Raw genomic sequence first — 7979 nt, forward strand, 5'->3', positions numbered from 1 at the left:
ATTGGAGAGATGAGATGGACTGGCATGGGGCATTTTGAGTCTGATGACCATATGATAATTTAAGCTATAGACATAGATATTAATAGATATTTGATACCATTTTAGTTTATCTAAATAGATGAAGTCTCTGTGTTTGCCCTGTGTTGTAGCCTGGGAGCTGCTGAAAATAGCACCTGAGTGAAAGGGCAGGAGGGCCCAGGAGTTTATGTCGGAAGTATGCACAGAAATGCAATAAGGGAATAAGGGAATCTCTGTTTAGGATACTTTCGGAGTTCGGCACTGCTGTTGTTGAAGACTTGGTGTTACTGGACCTCTTGGCAGCGTGTAGGACACTTACAGAATTGTCCATCAGAGAGATAAATAGAAGAAACTTCCCCATCCATTTGTTTGAGAGCTGTTTACTGGGACATTAAATCCCCTACATATTGCCATTAAAACATGTGAGAGATTGAGTGGTGGCCAATGCTAAACTCTGGAGCATGAAAAGCAAAGAGAGGTGCATTAGATGAGAGCTGGACAGAACCTCTCAGGAATTGTCCTCATAGTGATGATTGGATTTAGAGGTGAGGCTGCACAGGATGTAAGGTTGGATCCCGACAGGTGTAGGGTTTTTGTTGTGGTTGTTTGGTGCCTTCAAGGCAACTATGAATCCTAGACACCCAATGAACAACAGATTTGTGCCTTGCCTTATCCTGTGCCATTCTTAGTGGAATTTTTTTTTTAAGAAAAAAAGGACAAAATTATTTAAAAGGAAAACGATTCTGTGTGAAGGCTATATGCTTTCCTTGATTGCTAATATCTGCATCCATAATGGTAGAAAGATAACTCATCAGACTGCAGAAGAGAGCACTGAGTTAATTAAATATAATAAATCTGATGTTTTAACACTAGGTGAGATAATTTATTCTGTATTCCCGAATTTAGCCTCATTTAAAAGATACCCTTGGGATATTTTATTCTTACATTTTTAAATTATGAACTCACGGAACCTAATATTTTGCTGATAATGTATATATAATACATCATCCTTCATGCTTTAAGCTGATATTCTTCCTAATTCCAATTAAGATGTGAAAAGAAAGTCTTTTGTTTTGGACTATTGCTATTATCAGATTTTTTTAAAGCTAGCTAAGTAATTGTAAGATCATTAAAGCAATATGAATCTGACTTCCCTCTCCAGTGTAAACAAAATAATTATCAAAATGAAAAGAGTGGAAGAACAAAAAGAGTCAGTAAGTAAGAAAAATTAGCATTTTGAAAGAGATAAAAACAAAAGAATGAATTTGGAGGAAAGGATATAGAAATACCAGGAAAGATTTCTCTACATTACTTTGATTTTTATGACTTTTTTTCTGGATTGAATTGTATTTCCCCAAAATATTATGTTGAAGCTTTAATGCCTGTACCTATAAATATGATCATTTTAAAAAATATATAGTTTTCTTTTGTTAGGTTAATGAGGTCATAATGGTATTAGGTAGGCTCTAAACTTAGCTCTTTTCGAGTGGAGCCTTAAAAAAACCATGCACATTTAGGGGTGGGGAGAGAAGATAGAGGCAATGGATTCTCTAAGTCTAGAAATGCAAGAATTGCTGGAACAACTAGAAACAGAAGTGCTAAGGAACAATGATATAAATTTAAAGACTAAGGTGCACCTGATTGAAGCCGTGGTCCTTTCAATCACTTGCTATGCATCTGAGAGCTGGACTATGAATAAAGATGACAGAAGAAGAATCAATTCCTTTGAACTGTGATGCTGGAGAAGAGTACTGAGTATTCCATGGACTTCCAAAAGAATGAACAAACAAATAGGTCTTAGAAAAAGTTTAACCAGGGTGTTCCCCAGAGGCACGAGTAGTGAAATTTCATCTCACATATTTTAGGCATCTTAGAAGGAGTCAGTGATTGTAAAAGACATTATGTTGGAAAGATAGAGGGTCAGTAAAAGACAGGAATATCCTCTACAGGATAGACTGACACAGTGACTGTCGCAATGAGTCAAGTACATCACAGACAATGAGGCTGGCACAGGATGGGGGCAGGCTTCAGATCCATTATTCATAGAGTCACTAGGAGTTGTTTGTTTTTGATGTGGCACTTAGCAACAATAACAACAATAATACAGTCAAGAATAGAAAGAAATGAAGAGTTCTCTCAAATCCATGTCCTGAATCTTAACTTTTCAGTCTCCAGAACTGTGAGACAATAAATCTGTTTAATGGCACTCACTCACAATCATTATGTTGTGACAGCAGTAGAACAATGATGATACTATTCAATGTCCTGAATAGTTTCCTGTTGTTTTTAAGACCAAGACCAGTTCAAAGTATTCAAGAGTTCTCCAAGTGGATACCAATTTACCTGTGTCCAGTGGCTGTTTGCTAGTACTCATGTGAAATAGCACTCTACTCTGATCCATCTGATTAGAGTGTGTAGCAAATATTTAATCTCTTTGAGCCATGGTGCTGGAGAAGAGTTTTGAATGTATCATGGACAGCTAGAAGAACAAACAGGTTAGTACCAGAGAAGCTGAAACCAGGTTGATTCTTGGAGGCAAGGATTCGGAAGCGTCGTCCAAAATACCTGGGACATGTTACAAGGAGGGACCAGTTCTCAAGAGAGATGTAATTATTTCTTTTGCCATCTTTAGCCAACATTGAGCTCTCTGATGCATAGCAAGTAATTGTGAAGACCATGGCCTGAATCTGAGTACATTAGTTTCCAGAGTGACATCGTTGCTCTTCAGCACTTTGGAGAGTTCTCTGACAGCAGACTTCCCCAGGGGAATTTATCTTTTTATTTCTTGGTTGGTGATGTCAAAAGTGTTGATTGTGGAGCCAAGCAAGCTTAAATTGTTAACAATTTCAATCTCTTCTCCATCTGTCATGGTGCTGCTAATTGGCCCAGTGGTGGGAATCTTTGTCATCTTGATGTTGAGCTTCAATCCATACTGAAGACTGCAGTCCTTGACTTTCTTCAGCAAACACTTCAGGTCCTCCTCAATGTTGGCAAGCAAGTTTCTGTCATTTGCATAACATAGGTTGGCAAGTCTTCTTGCACTTTTTTTCCCATTTTCTTATTAAATAGCTTTCCATTTATTACAAGTATTTAGTACTGGCTTCCCATATTTCCCCCCTTTTGTTTTTATCATAATTATGTTATCATCTAGATTAACATCCTTTATACACAAATAAAAAAATGAAACATAATAAACTCAAAGAAGTACTTTAAAAAATCTTCTTATGATCAAAAGGATTCAGGTTGAATATTACTTGAAAGTCTGTTTTAATTGTCCAATTGCCACAGTGCTTGTCAAAACCAGTTCTGATTAATCTCCTTTGTCAGTGTGTCCTTTGCCATTCCCTATCACTCCTCCCTGAGAGAGATTTCACCCTGATTCATAAGGAAAAGGGGATGGCATATTCTCTTAGCTACTTCCTGCTGAAAAGGGACACTGTAGGTTTCAGGGTGAAGATCTTCTCTCACTACTCTAAAGGGCCCCTTTGGCAATAGGAAACATGTAGACTATTGTGGAGATTGATTTTGGAATTTAGATGCACTGTTATCAATTGTGCTTAGTCATACATGTTCATATCCTTGAAGATGCATCATGTAACTGTTGCAGCCTAGAAGACACAAATTTAACTAACAGGTTAAAAGTACATGAGTAAAACATTAAAAGCAATAAATTCCAAGTAGAGGTTCTAACAGTGGCACAAATCAAGTTACAGAGGGAAGATAGTTCTTAAAATAAAAGGCCTATTGACTAGCACTTTGTCTATTATAGTATAATGGTTAGGAACCACAAGATGTAGAGGCTCAACTATGTCATTTATTGTTCTTAAGTCCTGGACCAAATTCCATCTACCACTGGGTTGTTTGACAGCTCAGAAGTCTACATGCAAGGGGCAGAGGTGAAGTAAGGAACTGCTTATGAGGATTTCCGTCAATTCCAACAACTAAGAAATAATGAGAAGAGTTGGGACCTCGGAAGGCTTTTAGGACAAAATAATAGGCTCTTGTGTCCAGGAGAAAATAAATATACTTACCAGTAATGTTAATGCTCACCCACGGCTCTTCTGGGAGGATCTGAATCATTGAAGCATCCTCCTTTGTTTCCAGCTGGGAGCTGGGGCATGTCAGTCCTGTCAGCCACAAGGACCTGATTTGGGCCACCCTTGGCCAAGTGTCCTTCAGATCCACACTTAAATCAAGTGAGTGGGAGCTCTCATCTGTGACACGGTCTACTGAAGTGGCCCAGCTTTCCACAATGGAAGCAATTCTGATGCCACATTCCTCCTTATATAGTCCAGCCTCCCAAATTATGTGTTCTGCATACAGATTGAAAGGGGCTGGAGACAAGATATAACCTTGACCCACCTGTTTCCTGATTTTGAACCATTCAGTGTTTCCTTGCTCTGTTCTGACTACTGCTTCCTGGTCCAAGTATATATTTCTCATGAGCACAATCAAGTGTTCTGTGATTCTCCTTCTTCTCAAGGATAGCCAAAATTTGTTGTGATCCACACAATTAAATGCTTTTGCATAGTCAACGAAACACAGATAAGCATTCCTCTAGTATTTTTTTATTTCAGCCAAGATCCATCTGACGTTGGCGATAATGTCTTTAGTGCCATGTGTCTTCTAAACCTGACCTGTATTTCTGGTATTGTCAATGTACTGTTCCAATCATTTTTAGATAATATTCAGTGGGATTTTGCTTGTGTGTGATATTGTAAAAGAATTTCCACACTCCTTTGGGTTATCCTTTGTTGGAATAGGAACAAATGTAAATCTCTTCCAGTTAGCTGGTCAAGTAATTGTCCTCTAGATTTCTTGGCACAACTTGGTGAGCATGTGCAGGGCAGCATCTGTCTGTTGAAATATGTCAATTGGTATTTCATCAATTCCTGGGGCATTGTTCTTTGCCATCTCCTTCAGAGAAGCTTGAATTTCTTCCTTCATCACCATTGCCTCTTGGTCATATGCTATTTCATTAAATTCCTCTGTGTCAGCCAATTATTTTTGGTACAATGACTCTGTGTACTCCACTCACCTTCTCTTAATGGTTCCTGGATCATTCAATATTCTTCCCATCACATACTTAAAGTATCACAACTCAAGACTTGAATTTTTTTTCCCCTTCAGTTCTTTCAGAACTATGGGGGAGTGTGTGTGAAGGAAATGGGAAGGATCTTTTTTGTTGTTGTTGTTATTTTTATTGTGTATCATCAAATCAGATCCAACTGACACAGGAGGAGATTGCCCCTCCTTCTCCAGCAGAGCATCTGGTGGATTTGAACTGTGTGCCTTTGGGATTGCAGTGCAGCTTCTTGGCACTAAACCACCAGAGCTCCCCAGATTCTTCAATTTTCCTCATCCCCCCACTCATCAAATTATACAACTCCATGACTAAGTCCCCCTGCACATTCTCATCCCTCTGCTTCCACCCTTCCCACCCACTTTGAATCCTTACACTCATTCTACAATAATGGTTTTATACAATATTTATCCTTGTGGGAATGAGTTAGTTTACTCAGTATAATGAGCAATGAATTTATAAATTATTATCTAACTTGGGAGGGACTGAAAAGCACTATGCTCCTTAACTTTCTTGATTCTCTCTCCTTTCTTTGGCTTCTCAGCACTCTCATGCAATATTCAGAGTTCAAGGAGAAGATTTCCCATCTTTTTCATTGGTAGATTTGAAATGCCAGAGCTGCCTATGGTTTAGTAGAGCAATTCCCTATAGTCTATGGTGTCAAGTTGTTTTTATTAGATGTCATTGAGTTCAGTATGACTCATATAACCCTATGAACAAAAGACATGAACCCTGTCCTATCCTCATCAACTCTTACACATTTGAACACATTGCTGAAGTCACTGTGTCAATCCATCTCCTGGGGATCTACACCTCTTTTGCTGAACCTCCACCTTTCCAAGCATGATGTCCCTTTCCAAAGAATGACCACTGTGAGCAATATGTACAAAGTATGAGAAATAAAGCTTCACCATCTTTACCTCCAAAGACAACTTTCACAGCACTTTTTCTAAGACATATCTGTTCCTTCTTTTGGTAGTCCATGGAGTATTCAACACACCAACTCAAAGGCATCAATTCTTATGTATTCTTGTCTAGCTCTCACATGCATAGCAAAAGATAGAAAAGACTATGACCTGAACCAAACACTTCCTAGTCTTCAAACTGACATCACTGTTCTTCCATATTTTGGAGAGGTCCCTGACAGCAGACTTGCCCAATGATCTCCTAACTGCTGGTACCAAAGGTATTGATTGTATATTAAAGCAAGATGAAATCACTGGCAACTTCAATCCTTTCTTCCTCTATTATAATGTTGATTGTTGGTGAGGACTTTTGTTTTTTTATGTTGAGATGTAATATATATTGAAGGCTACAGTCCTCAATCTTCTGCAACACGTACTTCAAGTTCTCACTTTTAGCAAACAGGATTGTGTAATCTGCATAAGGCAGGTTGTTGAATCTTTCCCCAATCTTGATACCATATTCATGTTCTTAGTGTCCAAGCCCACTAATTATTTGCTCAGCATGAAGATTGAATAGCTATAAGAAAGGACACATCCGGGTGAGTATGCCACGGGCTCCACCACCCGGTCTCTCCTTCTCTCTGCCACTGGCTGCCGACCCTCTCGGGTCTTGTTCCAGCAACCTGCTCAAACATGGTGGATTACTGTGAAGTACTAGGTGTGCAGAAACATGCCTCACCTGAGGATATAAAAAAGGCATATCGTAAATTGGCATTGAAGTGGCACCCTGATAAAAATCCTGAGAATAAGGATGAAGCAGAGAGAAAATTCAAACAAGTAGCTGAGGCTTATGAAGTGTTATCAGATGCGAAAAAACGAGACATTTATGACAAATATGGCAAAGAAGGATTGAATGGTGGAAGTGGAGGTATAGGTGGAAATCATTTTGAAAGTCCATTTGAGTTTGGCTTCACATTCTGTCTTCCAGATGAAGTCTTCAGGGAATTTTTTGGCGGAAGGGACCCATTTTCCTTTGACTTCTTTGAAGATCCATTTGAGGACTTTTTTGGGAGTCGCAGAGGGCCTCGTGGAAGCCGAAACCGAGGCACAGGATAATTTTTCTCTGCTTTCGGTGGGTTTCCAGCCTTTGGAGGAGGATTCCTTCTTTTGACACAGGATTTACGTTATTTTCTCCACTGGGTCATGGTGGTGTTCTTTGTCTTCCACTTCATTTGGTGGCAGTGGGGTGGGCAGCTTCAAATCTATATCAACTTCTACTAAAACAGTGAATGGCAGAAAAATCACTACAAAGAGAATTGTTGAAAATGGTCAAGAAAGAGTAGAAGTTGAAGAAGATGGCCAGTTAAAGTCCTTAACAATAAATGGTGTGACTGATGAAGATGCCTTTGCAGAAGAGTGCAGACGAAGGGGACAAAATGCCGTGCCCTCCCAGCCAGCCAATATCCACTCCGTCAAGTCTCACAGACCTGCTGCCTTTGCCAGACTCGGAGCTACCTATATTTGTGAAGACGATGATGAGCAAGATAGACCAGGGTCACGAGCAACTGGGATCCCTCCGTTTTTCCAACAGGATTCAAAGAAGGTGCCAAGAGGAAGAAGCAGAAACAGCGAGAAGAGCAGCAGCAGAAGAAGTAGACCAAAGGGAATCACTAGCTGCGACTTTCAGGACATGCACACTTACATGCCAGATGCTCCCATATTTGAGCACAATCCCGTGTTCTGTGTGTTTTGGTTTTTACACACGCGTTAGGTAGAAAACCATCTTGTTGGATGCCGTAACATGGTTGTACCTTTTAGCAACAGGACTGTAGGAATTTGATCACTGCTTAGGCAGATTAGGGAGGCCAGAGGTGAGGTGATAATGATAATGGGAGCAATGGTGGCCATTTAGAACACATTCTGCTTTCATACCTTGCTTTCCCCAGCACTGAGTCTGTTAGTGTTAGTGCTTG

The 7979-nt window shown here is 39.6% G+C and overlaps 1 pseudogene; it reads left to right on the plus strand.

Moving 5' to 3' along the window:
* The first annotated feature begins 6699 nt into the window (after positions 1-6699).
* On the plus strand, positions 6700-7680 carry LOC102861836 (annotated as a pseudogene).
* The last annotated feature ends 299 nt before the right edge of the window (positions 7681-7979 follow it).

The sequence above is a fragment of the Elephantulus edwardii genome, unplaced genomic scaffold (assembly GCF_000299155.1).
Source record: "Elephantulus edwardii isolate Elephantulus edwardi_28Jun2011 unplaced genomic scaffold, EleEdw1.0 scaffold00255, whole genome shotgun sequence".
NCBI lineage: Eukaryota > Metazoa > Chordata > Mammalia > Macroscelidea > Macroscelididae > Elephantulus > Elephantulus edwardii.